Here is an 18,783-nt window from a genome sequence, read left to right as displayed (position 1 = left end):
AAAGGAGCATAATATCTTATCTTCCTTTAATCCCCACCATCCCAAAGGGTCGCGGTGCCGTTAGCTTCCCTTTCTATATGTACGCACAGTTAATTAGCATTACTAGAGAACTGCAGGTATTCTCAGACTTAGTGGAGGGAATATCTTGTAATAGGACGGTAAGCAAATTGTTTCTGCTGTTTCTATTACAGCCAGCTTTGATTATCCGGGGTAATGGGATAACAGGGACAAAGCAAAAACATGGATAACATGAAACCTATGCAAATGAAGCTGAGAAAAAAAGTGATGCTGAGAGTAATGGAGGAAAGAAAGGTCAGCAATGCTGATGAAGGAGCATGGAGATCCCTGTGCTAGCACTACCATGAGCTCACAAACCCATGCAGGATGGTACCTGGGTTTGGTGCTTCTACCCCAGACATGGAACTGCTCATGAGAAGCTGTGGGATGAGGGTGGCCCTGCAGATCCATAGGTCCCTATAGAGGGAGCAGAGATCTTCCCTGGATGGTACAGCCAAGTTAGAACACAGGGAGTAGAGCTGCATTAAAGCCAAGCACTTCAAAGCCTGCACATGAGGGATATGTCATTAAAATAAATAAGATTTGGGCACCCAACCCTCCTTACACGAGCAGGAAGAAGCCCAATTTAAAGGTCAGCATCTTAAAATCTTTCGCTGTGTATATATCAGGATAACTCAGCTCTAAACAGAAACCCCACACCCGCTTGATGAGCCACTCTTTGAAGGAGCATGGCAGGAGCCATGGAGAGCCCAATCAGTGCAAGGATAGGGGCTGTGGTAAAGCAGGAGGGGAAATAATAGAGGAGCTCCAAGAAGAGCCAGCTCCAACCACATCTCCTTGGGCAAAGGACCAGCTCAGCAGCCCTTGAGTTGCTCCGTAGGCGCCCATCCCTAAAGGGGAATTTCAAATCCACAACACCAACGTCGTGGAGGCAGAAATGCGAAATCTCTGGTGGTGGTGGGTGGATGGAAAGGGCACCCATGGAGATGAGCCAGAAAGAAGAGAAGGAGGAATCTTGGAGGAAGACTAACCTTCTTAATAGGTTTTATTGATTTAACCCAAAGAGAGAACAGTAGGGGGAAATTTATGCCATTTAAATGCAAACCAGCAATAAAAATAATCATTAGAGTCATAATCTCAATCTGTTAGCATTTTATGTAGAAATGAGCTTAATGGGAAATGTTTTCCAAGTAAACTATTTGCATTTACTTAGTACGAATAAGCCTCTTAAATATAATTCAGTCATTACCACTGAGTTTTATTAAGAGGTTGGTTGGGGTCCTAACTGCTTTAAAGTGTCTGTCTTGGGAAAGCTGCTGGCCCGTCCCAGCCAGGATTTAATGTTCATATCCCTGTGGATATTCTTGTTTCCATACTGAGAATACATGTGGATTTTGATGGCATTCAGAGAACTTCACTCTTCACCCAAGCTGCACTGAGATTTTGGGGCTGACCAAAGAGAGGCTGCATTTCTCAGTCAGATATTGGGGTCTTTTCAGAGGAAAAAGTGATTTCAGAGCACATTTCCAGGCCCTTCATTACCTAGAAACAAAGGCATCTGACAGTCTTTCTCAGCAGCTTTCTCCCTAGTAAAATAAGAGGGAAACTTGGCCCACAGGGAGGGGAAATCAGAGGTGCCCAGCAGCTTCAAAGAGACTTTTTCTGGTCACTTGCCCTGCCCCCAGGATCAGTCCCCATGGGGACACGGCTCTGTCCATGTGCAGATGCTCCAGGGATGTCAGCAGCCCTGTGCCACCTACGCCACACACACTTCAGCCGCAAAGAGAGCAATAAATACCCTCTTCTGCCTGGGGACACCTTTTAATCTTCTTGCTAGATTTTCATGCCCCAATCTGGAGGCTCAGTGGGGCCAGCCATGATCTCATTTTGCATCCCACCCACGGGGCTCTGCACAGCCAAGCCTCTGCTGCTTGTGCCACGTGCCGGTAGAGGTTGGGTTGCTGCTTTGTGGCATCCCATTCCTCCACAGCAGCCCAAATCCTATCCCACAAGGGAAAGCATCCCATGGAGGAAGCAGTGGTGATGCAACCAAGGGTTGGACCTTGCTGGTGGCAGGATGCACACAGACACCACAAGCAGTGGCTTTCCAGGATGCCATGGCAGATGCTGTCGCACAGGGCTCAAAGGGTGGATGGTGCTGCCTGGCACAGCATTCCATTGGGACAGGTGATGCTGCCCACCTGGTGCACTTGGGGCTTTGGATCTCTTCCACCACTGCTTTAAGTCAGGTGAGTCCAGATGAGCCCCCATATTTTGCAAAAAGCTGGGTAACTTCAGGATGTGAGAGAGGTTACCCTCACCAGGCTCAGCTCAGAGTAATCAGAGCTTCAGGCCATAAGCTGATTCCTTGTGCATCTCAAGAAGGAATTAGCCCTGTCTCCCCCACCCCACACCACTGTGCAGCATTTGCACATCTCAAAGGACAGGCGTCCCAGTGCAGATCTCATCCCAGGGTGACAAGGGGCCTATGAGAGGCAGGGGAACCTCATGTTATCCACCATCACCCCCTCTCTGCTTTGTTTCTCCCCCATCCCCAGATTCTGCTGGCAGCAGGGATTCCTCTACATGTTGCAGTCTGCAATATCTCACTCTGGGTGGAAGCTCATCCTTGTATGTAAATACTGTGTGCAGTGTTGTCTTTATTTCATGCTATGGAAGTGCATCCAAAGCAGATAAGCAGACTTTCTCTGCAATGTGGATGGTGTAAATGATCCAAATTTAACATGTGGTTACATGGTCTGAAGATTTCATTGAGCTTTCAGGTTGGATGGCACTGTAACTGCAGTCCAGCCTCCTGGCTGCTGAGTTTTGCCCAGGGGTTTAAAGCAAGTTGAGCTGTTAAGCTCCAACCTTCTTATGCACAACAACTAGTCCAGTTTGTAAGCAGGAGGAGCGGCTGCTGCAGGCAGGTGGATCACAACCCACCTGAAAACCAAAGACCAGAATCTTGCCCGGCAGCTCTGAAGGGCAGCAGGTTCTGGCTGACAGCACATCCACAGACTGGGTTATTTTGCTATAGTGTGTTTGACTTGTGAAGTGAAGGTAATGAATGGTTCTGAGGTCAAAGCCATTATTCAGAAGCAATATTGTTATCACTGCTTCCATCTGTAAGCCTCGCTATTCAGAAGCCAGCGCTGTCACAGAACAGCATGGCAAATGACTGCCAGTGGTCTGCCAGGTGGGTCACTGAGACAGACTGGGATTAAGGGACCACTGAGGAGAGATGTGGCACCAGCAGCCCAGGACCCATCCCACGTCCCTGCCCCAGTACTGGGTGGCACAGGCACAGGGACAAGGGGCTGGGAAGGAGCTGCGTGTCCCCGTGCCCAATGTCTTGTGCCACGTGGCAGATTCCCAAGCAGCTGGGAGAGGATGACAATTTCTATTGCCAGTTTTCTAATTTACCTAATGAGCAAGAAAATAAATCAAGCTGACGGTCACCCAGGTGGTTCTGAGCTACTACTGGCTCCTCACGGTCCCCTTGTTCCTCCAGCCCATTTGATAGCAGGGTTATAACCTGAGGACGTGGCAATAATTCCTGCTATAATCTTTTCTTTCCTAACGTCACTTAGCAGATGGAGTCATTTAGAGGTGCTCATGTTTAAATGAGCGGCTTGCCCTGAAAGGGACGAAGCCGGGGCTGCTGGCAAGATGTTTGGGATCGTTAGCCTAGAAAATGCTTAGCAGGGGAAGCAGTTGGCAGGCAGATTTCACGGACATGGCGCCGGCATCTTCTGCCAGCAAAATTACAAGGCTGAAATCCTGGAGCTGGATGGGGCCAAACTGTTCACAGCAAACAATTTAATTGATGAATGAAGTGGATTGCCCAGGAGATGGTTTCCAGTCATCTGCTCATCGCAAGAAGCCACTTGGAGAAGGGGCCATGCCATCGGGTGTCACCAGCTGCCCATGAAGGCATGGGCTGGCTGTGGGTCCCCAACCCAGCACACTGCTGGACTTCAGCCCCAGATGAGCAGCCCAGTGCTATGGGCACAGCCCCTCCAAGCTTGTCTGCTTCAGCTCACCAAATGCATTATGCTTGCCTACAGATCCTGCAGCTATCAGGCCACTGTGGCTGGAGCCATGATGCCACCATGCTGAAGATGTCAGTGCTGGTTTCAACAGGCCCCTACACAACATGAAAAAGAACAAAGCCAAACTAAACAGCAACATTTCCCTGTCAGCCTCTGCAAGAAGTGTGGTGGCAGCCTCAGGGAACTCTCCAGCCCTCTGACCCCCTGCACAATACCACATAGCTACAAGCATAGGCTCCTTTCATTTGGTGTAATAGAGTAAACTACCTCTCCATCTCTTCCAAAGCAAATAGCCATGAAAATGTACATTGAGGTGAAAGTTTGCAATCCTTGAAAATACCCTCTTGCTTGTGAAAGGGCTTCTGAGAAAGGAACACAAGGGACAATGATTGCCAAGGAAGGGGGAGATACTGCTCATGCTGCTGGGCAGCATTTGACCCGGCCCATTTAGAGGTTAGACACAAGAAGGAGGGAGACAAGGGGTTTAGACCAGCAGCTGCAGTCACTGTCCTGCAGGAGCAGCATCTCTGTGTCCACAGAAACCAGTCCCAAATTATTCAGCACACAGTTCTGGAACTCTTATTCTGCTGCTTTCTGGCAGCACAGTGCTTTCTCTGCAAGCCTCATTTTTACATCTTAGGTAATTCAGTGCAGGATGGTATAACGCTCAATTGTGAAGACCCTGCAGGAGCCTTTGATGAAAGCATCTTCAAGTTGTAGGGCTTATCAGTTCAAATAACATAGCTGTCTTTTATCTTTTGTGTCCCAAGCTGTTCTAGCACTCGTAATTTGTTACCTGGCTCTGGGTCTGGCTCCAGCAGGACGCTCACTGCTGTCCATCTGTCTGCATTGCTGGCATTTCTGTGTCCACCTGACAGACCTGAGCACCTACGCTCTGCTTATCTTTGCATCCTCACTGGCTAAAAGTCACTTTGAAATCAGGCCTTGGGAGCTGAAGACTTGCAGGTGCTTTCAGACAATGAGCCCCAACCCAAGCTGCTCATCAGTCCCTGCCTCCCAGCAACGACTGCACCCTCTCCATCCCAAACGGCCCTCAGCAGTACCCACAGACCCAGCACTACCATTCCACCCATGGACCCGCACACCTTTCAGCCCTGTATTTTCTTCCAAAGAGGACAAACGAGGTAAAAGAAGAAAAGGTGAAAACATGATAATAGCTGTGGGAAAAGGCCACTGCTATAGATTTGACAATGCTGGAAACGGAGGCACTGAGAAAAGTTTCTCTCCTGAAATTATTCTTTTCAATCTCAACAGCGCAGCGAAGAAGAAGTTGAAGCACACTTTTAAACACCTTTTGTGCTCACATTCCAAATTCACTTGTCTACCCAAGCAATAACAGGAATCATCTTTTTTTTTTTTTACCCAGCTGCACATTCTGCTGTCGAAATTTGTTTCCATTAAACCGTTCCCTTTTGTCCTTTTAAAAAGCATATTTTAAATAATAACAGTGCAAAAAAAAAAATTATACACTCTCCAAAAACTCAACCCTGTCGACTGTGCACTTTTATAGCAAACTTATCTCCTTCTCTCGATGAACTGATGAAAACCCTTTTCATAATGCTGAGGTGGAGATGAGAAGGAGGAAGGATTCTTCTTAGTGTTCCCAGAGCAGCCAGTCATTTCAACAGGAAGCACATGGTAAACTCTGGGCTTAGAAAACTAAATTACAGCACCAATATGAGCCCACCGTTCTGTTTTTTTCTCCACCATTTTGTGGAATGGAGGTACACACTGGGCTGCTCATTCTGGGGAAAGAAATCCCTGAAGTCTTAACAGGAGAATGTGAATTCGAGCAAATAGATCTACATATAACCATGATAACTTGCACTGCTTGCACACCCTCAGCAGTGTAGCAGCTGCAGCTCACTCATGTAGTTTCTCCATGCTCAGCACCCAGCTCACCATCACTCAGCTCACTTCTCTCACTCTGGACATGTAAGTATGAAGGTTGCTCCTTACCTTTGTGCCTGTGTGTTGCTGCTGGCTCCTGCTGAAGTCATGAAGGTCTGCTAGTTGGTGTGGGTTGGGGCTGTGAGGCACGCTTTGCACAGCATTGGGGGTCCTGCAGGATGGTCACCACTGGTGTTGGAACTGCAAGGGCAGAAATGGAAGCATTAGGGGGAATTTCATTGGGGGTGTAAAGTGTTGAGTTACACAGAGTTGTCACAGGGATGGCACAGCTGCTTCGGTTACTGCAGTGCAGGGAGCAGATGGGCATGGGGAGAGGACCAAGGAGAAATCCCAACACTGAGAACAGCTGCTCAACATCATAATGCAAAGGGAATCCACCTGCTAGCAGAGTAGGATCCCCAAATTGGGACTGACTGGGATGCAGGAAGACAGATAGCTCTGGGCATGCATGGGGCAGATAACAGCAGGGATATCAGCACAGAACTCCTCAAGGAGTGCAGAGCCAGCACCAGCCATACTGCATGGGCAGATTTCAATAAACTTAATCATCTTTTCACATGGGAATCAGATGTGTTTTTAATTCTTAACTGCCATTTTATTGTCCTCACTGCTCACTTCTCACCCCTTTGTTGTTCTTAAAGCTGGGTGCCTGGCTGGCCAGGGCTCCCTGTTCCCACCACTGCTGTCAGCTTCCTGCTTACTCTGATGTGAGACCAGCAGCGCAGCAAGAAGTGACACTGACCACAACAGGATTCATCTGCACAACACTCAGTGCCTTGTTTCATTATCATCAACACAATAACAATAACAGCAACATTAGTGACAAGCACTTTATTATCCCTCCTGCTATCCTTATTCAGACGTGACCCGAGAAAGTATTTCAGAAAGACAACTCAAACTCAGTGCGAGATCCAGGCAGGCAGGGCAGTTAATTAAGCGTCAGAGTGATGGGCAGAGCTGGGATGAGCCAAGAGTGGCAGCAGAGCTGGGCAACCCCTGCCAAGCTCAGGGAGATGGATGGATCTGGGACACATCCCAGCCCTGTCCCCCAGCAGAGGCAGAGCCCTGCTACCTGCACACATCTTTACACCCAGCCTTGCTCCCTGCTTGGTTGCTGTTTCATTGCCTTCATTGCAGGTGAGAACGTTTGCTGGAGAAAGCTGCCTCCCAAGCTGCACTATCGATTGCCATCTGATCTGGTGACATTTTATTACCTCCAAATGATGCCGAGAAAATAAAGAGCCCCACTGAAAAAATGACCGTGTCTTAAGTGTGGTTTTTGAGCAGCATGTACAGCAGACAGGGGACTTTTGCCATGGGTTTCTTCTCTTTCCAAACTAAGCATTAGCCAGAGAGGAGGGTGGAGGACAGTGAATAGAGAGAGAATGGCAGCCGGAGGGCGTCGCAAACCTCCCAGAATAAATATTGCAGAAGAAAAGCAAGCCTGTGACAGATACCAGGCAATCTGTAAGTCATCTGGAGAATGGAAAACATAATGGACTAATCAATCAGGTAGACAAAGGGTGAGGAGTGTCACGGGGAGGCAATAGGTAGTTGGAGGTCAGTTATGAAATATAATCTCTAAATTGGAGAGAGAAGGACAGCAGAACAAGAACAATGACAGGTAATTGAATGCAGGTAGGCGAACGTTGGGCTGCTGATTTCCAGGAGAGTGAATGTCGGATGAGAATATCACGGTAAGAACAAATAACCCGGTATTTGTGAGATGGGGACGTATTCTGTAAAGTGAAAGGCAGGCTGCTGAGGCTTCAAAGTGCAGCTTCGTTTCAGAAAATGCTGCTGAAAGACAGACAGACAGTGGGGGTTCCCTGTTACTTCTTCCTTTGGGTTTCCAGACAAAGTTTGGCTTGCCAAAAGGAAAACAGTGATGCTTTTCCTACGCATAAATCCTGCAAATACCACCCGGGATCTGGAAGCCGAGCCAGATCCCTCCTGTCTTTTGCTTTCCATCAGTGATTCTGGCATGAGTAATCTCTAATCTAGTTAGCGGGGAAGTTGCACACTGCTATGCATGAGAAGATGGGGATTCTGCAGGTGAATTTAATTATTTCTTCTACAAAGAAAGTGGGAGTCAATAAAGCACAGCTCACTCTCCATTAGCTCTCTGGGCTGCGTAGTGACAATAAGAGCTCAGGCAGCATCATTTACTCTCTTGCTAAGCTAAGCAGGTAGATTCCCTTTACACACAAGCAAAAACTTGACTTAGCATGAAGCCGTTTCTACCAACACTTATCTGACCTTAACTTCACACTACAAAGGTGTCACGCAGCCCTTCTAACAACAGCTAGACCCAAGCAATTAGAGCTGAATGAACAATTCATAATTAATAATCTCTTTGGCAAACTTCACCTCATTTTATGCTCACGAAACATTCACACACACTGCAAAGTTCTCACAGTTATTTGTTGATGGAAATAACTTGCCATTTTTCCCCTGAGCAAACAGCACTGTAACAGCTCATTGAAAACAATCTATATTCAAAATGTAGGCTGTGCTGATGGGCTGTGAAGGCCACGTGGTGCTGTTTCACCTCCCAGTTGGGTGAAGGACCCAATAGGCTCCAAGAACTGCAAACCAAGGCTGTTGTATCTGTCATATAAACCTGGGGTTATCTGGTTGTGGTTGTCCTACAGCTGAAGGAGTGGGCCAGGTAACTCCTAAGGCTACTGGAGCAGTGGATACCAGGGATGAGAAGTAATGGCTTTAAGCTGCACCAGGTGAGGGTCAGGTTGGACCTTAGGAAGAAGCACTGGCCATGCTGCCCAAAGAGTGGTGGGGTCACCATCATGGAGGTGTTCCAGAGCTGTGGGGATGTGGCACTGAGGGAGGTGGCTCAGTGGTCATGGTGGGAATGGGCTGGGGTTGCACTTGGTGACCTTAGTGGTCTGCTTCCAACCTTAATGGTTCTATGATTCTATGATGTGTTGGAGAATATGGAGAACTTGGGCTGAAAAACCCAGAGGACTCAAAGTGTTCACTTAATTCTCTGTGCTTACTCTGGCTGGGCCAGGTGCTGCAGAGAGAAGGTCAGTGGTTGGCGGCTGAGGAGGGGACAACCCAACCCGGCTGCCAACGAAGCTGAAAACAAGGTGTGCTCCCATGGTCTGAGACATGCAGGGAGATAAGAGAGCAGAGGGCAATAAATCAGGCTTTGAAAGCAGAGCATATTAGGAGATCAATGGGACAGATATTAGACCGAAGAAGCAAGCTCCGAAGAGATCAGAGCAATTCTGTTCTTCCTCCTTTCCCCTTGTTGCTAAGGAATTTTTTTTTTCATTTAACATCCTCATTGTTTTTAAATGAGCAGCAAAGCCAGTGGGTTCCACGTGGCATTAGCAATGTGTTTGTGAAAGGGAAAGCGACTGGCTCCTAGCAGGATTTGATAAAAGCCTCTCCAAGCTCCGAGTGATTTACAGCTGGGGAAAACAAACACAGACTGATACAAATGCAGAGAGAGGCACCCATGGCACCGACATCCAGGTACACTCAATTACCAATTCATCAGCCCAAGTGAACTTGAAGAGCATTTCAAACTCTACACAGCTCTAAATTAAAGGAAATCTTTAGACGGATGGCATCCTACGATGGGGAGAGGGAGGACTAATCTGCTGAACTTCAGCTTGAGAGATCTGTCCTGCCACAGGCAAAGGTCCATGGGCCAGGGGCAGTGGGAAGCTCCCACCCCGCACATTGCACCCACCTGTGCCCTGACCCACCAATGGCCTTTTTCCTGCCTTCCCCTCCAAACCCTGCTGTTCCTTGCCCTGGAGGCTTTTATGGCAACGCTGTGATTTTTTGGATCATTGGCTGGAACTAAAAAATAAGAGGAAAAAAAAAACCACTATTCAGTAACCCCACATTAGAATTGCCCAGGTCCTTTGTGGCTGAGATATATACATACATATACATACAGCCAACCAATTGTTTCATTCAATCTGAAACTAACTCATGGGGAATCCTGTTTTCCCTCCACCCTCAGCCTAGAAACCCATTTTTTCACAAGAAGAGTTGATTTATCGCTTCCCAGCTCCACGCACCAGCAGCCCTGACACCAACAGGGCGTTTGATATCTCCCCACGCAGCACTGAGCCCCTCAGCAGTGGGCTTCGTGCTATCGCCATAAAGACTCGGAGGCAGCTGAGGGTAGCAACAGTATGAAAGGAACGTGAGGAGCCGGCCGCTGTGAGACTGCAGGGAGCTCTTTGTTAATTGCTCATGCAGAAACTGTTTTTGTTTCGGTATCTAATTGATATCTTGGGGAAATGATAACTTTGGCAACGACAGCTCGTCCTCCCCAGACACTGGCTGTGCGTGCCCAGGTGAGGTGACCAGTGCTGCTGTGGCCACTCACTGTCCACCATGCGGTGGTGCTGCCCCACTCCCCTACCCTACATCGCTGTGCCTTCCCCATAGAGGCAAGCTCTGCAGAGAGCTGCGTTTCACCCAGAGCCCAAAGCCCTGTGGAAAGACTCTGCCTTCCTCCAGGGCCTCCTCTTGTCCTTCACGCCCCTCTGCTCTAGGAGGGCAGGGATAACCCACATCCCAGCGCAAGCCACCAGCATCACCAACTCCTCCCTGACAGATGGAGCACCGCAGTTTCCCACTGGATATCAGCCCTTTTCTCTCCTCTTTCCTTAGGACTCCTCCAAAGACAGCAGCCATCTCTCACACACACAGCTCCAAGGCTGCCTCCAAACCATTTAACAGCACAGCAGGTATTTTAATCATTCACACCAAGCGCATCTTGCTTGCTAACAACTCTCTGAAGCTGTCCTAGCCAGCACAAGGGTGAAGATGAGCCCTGCCAGGCAGCTTCCCATGCCCCAGAGCAAAGTTTGTGTCTGCAAACCAGCTGAGGCAGGGGAGGAGCACCCCAGCAGATCCTTCTGATCCCATGCACACCCATGCACCAGCCCAGTCCTGTGCATGACCAGAGATACAGCATCCCACATGTTGTGGACACCGAGTATCTGCTGAATGTTTTGCCAGTGCTGCAAGCTGCTCTGCCCCATGCTGATAGATTAGCTCTTGTCATATTTTAAGAGCACTGGAATTACCATGCTGCAAGGAAATGGATTGGTATTTATACAGCACAGCTGGGCAGCTCCAGATGAAGACAATAGCAGGGATGGCATGCTTTCTTGCTGCCTTTTGCTGCTCCCGGGGTTGTATGCAAAAAGCTGCTGTGGAAACCAAGCCCTTAGCGACCTCCTGCAGCATCTCTACCTGCTTCTTCCTTCCTGGTACCAGCAAAAATATTTGCTGCGACAGCATCTGCTCCCAGGCACTCCTGACCCACCAACTGTAAGGCAACAACCCCTCCCTGGGCCCTGGTGTCAGGCCTCAAGGCAGAACATGCTCATCTTTTGCAAGGAGAAATAACTAGAGGAAGAAGGATGATATCATTCTGACCTGGCTGAAAGGGGACAGCTGGTGTTACATGGAGCAAGGCTTTGCAGCTGCTGCACTCAGCCCTGGAGCTGGGCATCCCCCTGCTAAAGGGCTGTGGGCTCCTTCAGTTTGACCCAAAGCATCTATTAAATGCTTTCATCTTCAGTCCTAGGGATTTCTATCTGAGGTTGCTCTTTCCTCTTGGAGGTTGCTCTCATTCATTTCTCTTATTTCTGACAATTATTAAAAGGCTTTTCTTCCTTGCCTTCCTTGCCTTTGATCAACACTGCCTTGATGTAGATTTGGAGGACTTCCAATAATACTCAGGACCTGCCTTCCCCCACCTCTAGGTGAGCAAGAGCCTCACCATGAGTAACACCCAGCTTCAGCCCCACTGTTCCTCCAGTGGGAACATCCCATGGGCAAAGCCTCATTGGTGGGACAAAGCCCCACTAAAGCACATACCCTTGTTGCAGAGCTGTGGTCTTTAAGCCTCCTGGACTTCCAGGGCCAGCCCCTCTCTTTGTAACCTCCGTGCTTTTTAATGCTAATTTCCACCACATGCCCAATTGGAAGCTCTGATAATGAACAACTGCTTTCTTCCTTTCCTTCTGATTTCGTATACATGAGTCAGGGTTTCCTGGCACTAAACGTAAATGCTAAACGGAAATCGCTGCACAGTGACATGTCTGTGTAGCTTCACTGTCCATTTATTTGCCTTTTCAAAGAGCTGCTGTGTTAAGCAAACATCTCTGCCTGGATCCTATCTGGAGGAGTTTGTCTGGTACGGCATGGTGCCTGCCGGGGTGGGGGAAGTGACTCTGTGTGATGGTGTCTCATAGCTCTGTTTTTGCTTCGGGGTATTTCTTGTACAATAGTTCAAGCTCAGTGAATGCCTCAACCTTTACTTGAATATTTGCTTGAGTCTTGGCAGGCTGTAGCTGGGAGCTGAAACAGGGAACTCCCAGAGTGAAACATATCCATCGCTTCAGCTCCCACCAGCAGCAGTGGGTGGATGTCTTGGCAGGAGAGGCCAAGAGACACCTGTAGCATCACTGGGCAAATTATTACGACTACCATTAGTATTACTTTTGGCAACTCGAAAATTCACACACACTTGCAAAAAACATTAATAAATCCAATGTCAGGATTCATCTGAGCTGACTGCCTGCCCCCCATGAGGGGGACAAAAGGAATCTTGAAAAGGGACTTTTTTTCTGCTAATGATTACGGTGAAAATCTGTCAATATTTCCCTTGAGGACTATGCTTTCATATTCAACTGAATTTTTAAGACAGGCAAAGGTGAATAATAATGTAAAAGCAAAATATCAGAGCTATCACATCTTCAAATATATTCTAAGGTAAGCTGAGATGTTCTTTTCTGCAGAGCCACTATAAGCAAGGAGTGTTCTCCAGGGCTCCCTGGATGGACTCTCTGCTTTGAGCTGTTGTTGCACAGTTGCCTTTTCTCTTTCCTTCTGTAGTCATCCCTTGACTTTCCTTGTCTAGCTTTCCCCAAGTGCTGTAAAAAAAATGAGCTCAGGAAGAGGTAAAAATGAGGAAATATGACATTGGGAGCGAGGATGAGAGATGTCAGAGCATGAGAAATGAACCCACAAACATGAGTGTTTGCAACTGACCAGCTGGAGAGTTGTGCTTACGCTCATGGAGGACATGGGATGTGGCATGTATTCAATCAAAGTAACCAGCGGGGACCACTTTTTGAATATTATCTACGTGAAACATTCCTTGTGAGGAAATTATGCAGCAATATTTAATGACGGCAATGATTCAGCGAGTAATAGAAAGAAATTGTCCTGAAACCATCATCAACTTCTCATGGACAACTCCCATATGGGGCTGAGGGTAAAAACCCGTTCATTAAAAAGCCATTCAGTTATGATAAAACTGCCATATGTTTGTCTCACCGAGACGAAGAAAGTCAGATTGTCAAAAGTGACTTCGTCTTGAAAGTAGCGGGGAAATCAGAAAGCTACTTCACATTTGAACGGGGGTTTTGAAACCTGTCTTCAGGGACCTGAAAGCATAGCTAGATCTCACACAGCTGAAGGTGTCTTACAGCTGGATGTCTAGGTTAAGGTAATTGTCTAGACTTCTTTTATCATCAGTGAACAGAAACGCACACCAACCCCCAGAGAGTGATTCATTCTTCCTGTCTCAAACATCTATTTTTGGTTGGGATGAATTACATTCTGGAGGTGTTGAACTTTCTCTACCACTATGGAGGAGTCTAGATGATGAACTTAGCCTAGGCACTTAACCTTTATATGGCTAGAATTAGGCAGCGAGAGCAACCCAAGCTGTGGCAGTGCAGTCACAACAGTGGTAGGTTAGGAGCTCTTGGCCAGTGCCTACAAGGAGGAGACAGGAGAGAAGCAGAGCTCTCTGCAGACAGGAGATGGATGAGTGGAAATCCTCTCTCCTTCCCCATCACAGGCACAGGCTGTGGTGGTCTCCATGATTAACTGAGGCCTGGGACGCTCAGGTGCCTGATCATCTAATCTAATTCATTTACGTCATGCTAAAGGTACAGATTACCCAACACCTCCAAAATGCTGCCTTGTGAGTTTTGCAAGACCAGTCCCTCAGCTGAGTGTTCTCTTTCAGACAGACTGATCCTTTCCTCCACTAAGTTTGGACTTCTCTGAGTCTGGTAATTGTAAGCATCCAAAAATCAACAACTGAGTTCTGTACAAAACAGATACCTCCTTCCACCCTTCTTTCCAGCTTCGAGCAGCCATGTCTCACAATTTTTGGATTTGGTTGAAACCTTGAGAGTTATCTTGTATAGAAACATCTCCTTTCTCGGTTTTGCCATGGGCAAGTGTCAGTGATCATCAACTGCAGTGACAATAAAGTGGGTGGTGATGTGAGTGAGCAGAGCATGGTAGAATCAGAGTGGTTGAAAGGCCTTTTAACATATCAGAATGAGATATGGAGACAAGAATGGTTTCAGCTGTTACCTGTCCACTTCCTATTGCTAATCTAACTCTAAAAATAATCCCATCGTAATAGGGATATTCTGCTATTACTCAGTCCTCCAGAAACAAGTGAGACTATTACTGCCAAAACTGTAGCGGTGGACAATTTCAGTCCCATCTGTAAAGTGAAATCTATACCTTTCTCAGAGCCATTGTCCCCAAACCTCTCTAGAGCTCCACAGGATTGCAAGAACTCTACAGCAGACTCAGACGCTGCAACTTCAAAGACCAGCATGAGAAAATGAAATGGCAATAGGGGAATAAATGGAAGTAGACATTACCAGACTGCTATCCTGTAGCAGAAATGCTAAGTCATAGTCTGATGCAGTCATTGAGCACCTGGTGGGAAGGCAGGGCCAACCCAGAGGAGCTCAGGTGTATTCAATGCAGCTGAGTGATGAGAAGGGTGGAACCAGGATCCACCCCTTCCCAGACCTCATTTAAGGGTTGGCTGTGAAGGCAGAGGTGTTTCCCTGGAGATCTCTGCCTACCTGAGGTTTTCTTAAGGTAAGAAAAACTTTTGTTGCTGTGCTTGGACTTGTCCTTGTTTGCTGTAACCTAGGACTTTACCACCCCACTATTATTGGTGTACTTTCCATCACAGTATTACATACCCATAAATAGCTTTCTAAAGGAAACATTTCTGCATGTCTCTGAGAAGGCAGCTAGACTGCTAAAAGCATGTCAGAGTCCTTTTCCAAAGTCAACAAACATGTAAGAAGAATGGGGATAAAATTAAATGAAGACAGAGATAAAGGTTTTTTGACTAATCAGAGTAGTGGACTTTAATTAAGAGAAACTTGTGTTCTTTCCTGGGGTGTACTAGTGTTAGAGAGATGTACTATGCAGCTGATGACTGAAAGCTAACAGCTGAAAGGCAAGGGATTCCTTAGGGAAGCACTGCAGAGATGTCAGTCCTCTATACCAATTGGCTTTCACCTGCCAGAAGAAACAAGGCTTTTTCCTGACTCATCTGGAAAATCAAGATGGATCATACTTATTTAAGGGAATGTTGATAGTGCTCATGGGAATGTGTTCAAGGCTGAGCAAGACTTATTTCACTGAGCTATATCAAAAGTTAATGCAGGCATGTGGGGCCATGCGGCTTTCTCTCTGTTTGGATACATGTACATATGCACATCACACACTTCTTAGAGCCTGGAGATATAATTAGGCTCCTGTAAATGGAACAGACTTACTTAAAGGACAGGCAGTCCAGGAGGGTGAATTCAGTACTTGTGGTTTAGTTTCTCTTCAGCCTGGTTTCTCTTTCCCTGCCTGTTTCAATCATTAAGTGACCTGGGACAAGCTGTGCCTCGGTTTCCCCACATTTAAAAACAGGCTGATGTTACTGCAGAGTGTTGGTGATCTCCTAAGGAAAGACACCATGTGAGACATGTTTCTATTTTAAACACTGGGAAGTGTGAGCCAAATGCTGGTTCTTAAATACAGCTGGTGAATATGTAAGGAAAAATTATTTCAGCAGAAGACTCCATCATCTAATTGAGAAGTCAACAATCATCTTACGTACCAGCATTTAAATATTTGATCAAAAACATTCAGATGATGGTATATTTTTGGTTCAACTGTGCACTGGAAAGCAGGGAAAACATGGCATTAGAGTCAGTATTAAATACTATGTTGACGGAGAACACAAATGTCAGTATGACCATCTCAGGAAAGATATTTTAGAACATATAAAATCAAATGACTCAGGATTACTCATGATGTTATCCTACGAGAAGCAGCAAAAGCTCTGATTTCAGGGAAATGCTTGGAATCACTAACATTGTAAAGAAAATGCAGCTATGGAGAAACATCCTCCCTTGATAAAGAAGCACAGAGGCTTCAGCCCCCAAAGATGAACACTGCAAACCAAATGTGAGATAGAATACTAAAATTCCAGCAGGAATCTCAATGCACTGTCAAGGGAAGAAGGAAAAAATAACACAGAAATGGCCAAAAGAGCATTCAGTGCAAGGTCTTCTTACCAGGGAGCTCATGGATGTGAATGAAACTATGGGAATCATTGAGGACTATTTAAATGAGAATGCACAGCTCAGTCAGGAAACAGCAGAGACGAAAAACACCAATGCTGTATTATCATGGTAGCCCTCAAAGAGCTAAAAGGTGTTAAACTCCTGGTGAAGCTGGTGACTGGTTGGCCATCCAGCCTGGCAGCGGTGGTGAGGTGCAATGGTATTTCCCCACCAAAAAACTGCACTCAAGTAAACCTAAAACTTCTCCTGGCATCAACGAGTTCTGACAAAGCCACATTATAAAGGAATTACAAGTATTTGAATACATCAAACTTCTCATTTTGATGCTTCAGAAGAATTTTTTAGTTCTATTTTTTTAACCCAAAATCAAGTCTTCAAACATTAATATCTGAATGCCATCGGAATTAACCTGAAATATGTTCTTAAATTGAATATATGTCATTCTGTTTAAAATGCAAACAAATGTCAAAGTCTTTCTACTTCCTGCAAGCTACAAATTCTTATATCATACCACTGCTATGGCTTTTAGGCTTTGCAAGTATCCTTGCAAAGAATTTGTACCACCGTATAGGGGAAAAAAGCAGGCTTAAATTCTGAGGTGTGTTGTCATTATCCCTATAGGAAACATAGGGGAATTTATAAGCAAATGTGTCTTCAGCTCACAGAACCCAACTGAAATATTACATGTCAGACCTATGGTCTGATTAAACTTCCCCCAGTGCACAGCGAATGGCATCCACTCAACTTTAGTAGAGAAAGAGGAGTTCACAAGTATTTCTGGGTGCAGTAAAAGCATCTGACTTTGTGGAGTGGTCATTCCTCCTGAATGTTGCCTGTCTTTTGTCTGGGCTTGGTTTTATATTTAGAAAGGCTATAAATATCTTCTATTTAGCCAAATAAAATAATGTTTGGGTAGATGATTCACTTGTTTAATCTCCCCCCCAAAAAGGCTGCAGATAAGGCTGTCTGTTTTTACTGCATCTGTTCATCTGGCAGGAAAAAATAATTTCAAGGGGACTGTTGGAGAAACCAACCCTTTCTTCCCAGATGCTCTATTTCCATATCTCTGATGCCATCTTGCTTCGATTCTTTTCTTTAGGTTTCCATAAATTAATCAGTGTAGGGCAGGTAAAAAGTACTCTGAAAAGAGTAACGAGTGCACATAATGATAACTTTGGAAGCTTGAAACTAAACCTGCAGTCTCTTGCCTACACTAAGAAAAGCCCAACAACAGCCTACTGGGAGAGGTTTGATTTGTGGGCAAGTTTCATTCATGGGATGCTTTTATCTAAGTTTCAGAATGAAACTGTAATCTAGAACAAAATATGCAGCTTCCAGCTAGGTAGGTAATGCAACACTTGCTTGAACTCATTTGTTCTTGATTTTGTTTATTCTATGGGTTCATTCTACAACTATAATCAAGATCTCTTTGGTGCTTAGGGGAAAAAAAAGTATTCTGATTGCAATTCCTCTTTTAGTCTTTTCTTAATAATAACACTTACCAAGTAGGTCATATTATACTTCAATTAAAAGTACTGTCCAGAATAACAGATATCTGGGATGGAGGCTGAAGATAACTTGTATAAAAATAAATCAATCAATCCAACTTGGGATTGTTTCTGTCTCCTTAGCTTGTATCATGACTAACTATCAGTAAGGAATCTGCCCTTAAGAGAAACCTGTCAGGACAGGTAGCATGAGGCCTTACACTGTGTCAAGTGGAGTTAATTATACCAGTGCAATGTTTGACCAAGGTATAGAGCAAGGGAAAATGAATTTTTTTCTTTAAAGACTCCATTTCAAGGAACAGATAATAACAAGGAAAAAAAAAAATAAAAACAAAGAATTAACATAAGTAACAGTGAGAGGCCCTTTAGCCTATACCCTTTATCACTAATCTTTGCAGCTACAAAAGCATATTGCACTGAAACATGGCGAAGTAGGGGAACTCTGCTCTCCCCAGACAAAAGCCACAGATAAAACTCTCCCAAGATCTGAATTAAGAAATCAACCATCAAGAAAGAAACAACTGTTTTACAAATGTGCGGCCAAAATGGATTGATAATACAATGTGATCAAGTAGCTCTGGTGTGCAATTGGATGGCAAATCTGTATATAACTTAATATAGCTTCTATTGAGCCTCTTCCAGTTTATGGTTTTGATGCTACTGACTCGTGAGTAGTGCTGGAAGAACTGCAGTGGGGAAAGGAGCTTCCAACATGTAATTTGGTTTTGTCCTAAAATATAGACACATTGTCAGGAAATAGTAACTGTTACCAGAAATACTGCTGGAATGGAAAGTATTGTGTTCTCTCCACTGGAAATAATCTTAGAAGATGATACCAAAATAGCTAACACTAAA

At 45.8% G+C, this 18,783-nt stretch overlaps 1 protein-coding gene across 6 annotated transcripts in view; it reads right to left on the bottom strand.

The window, feature by feature from the left end:
* ELFN1 (extracellular leucine rich repeat and fibronectin type III domain containing 1) overlaps positions 1-18,783 on the bottom strand; it is an 85,899-nt gene that overhangs the window by 31,431 nt on the left and 35,685 nt on the right. For all 6 annotated transcript variants that reach the window (XM_085514629.1, XM_015876966.3, XM_032447663.2 and 3 more), the window contains one exon: positions 6,054-6,185. The gene's annotated coding sequence lies outside the window, so the exon portion shown is untranslated. The remainder of the gene's footprint in view (positions 1-6,053; positions 6,186-18,783) is intronic.

This window comes from Coturnix japonica, chromosome 13 (assembly GCF_054131305.1).
Source record: "Coturnix japonica strain WE chromosome 13, WE-NBRP24, whole genome shotgun sequence".
In the NCBI taxonomy this organism is placed as follows: Eukaryota; Metazoa; Chordata; class Aves; order Galliformes; family Phasianidae; genus Coturnix; species Coturnix japonica.
This window is presented reverse-complemented; position numbering and strand designations above follow the sequence as displayed.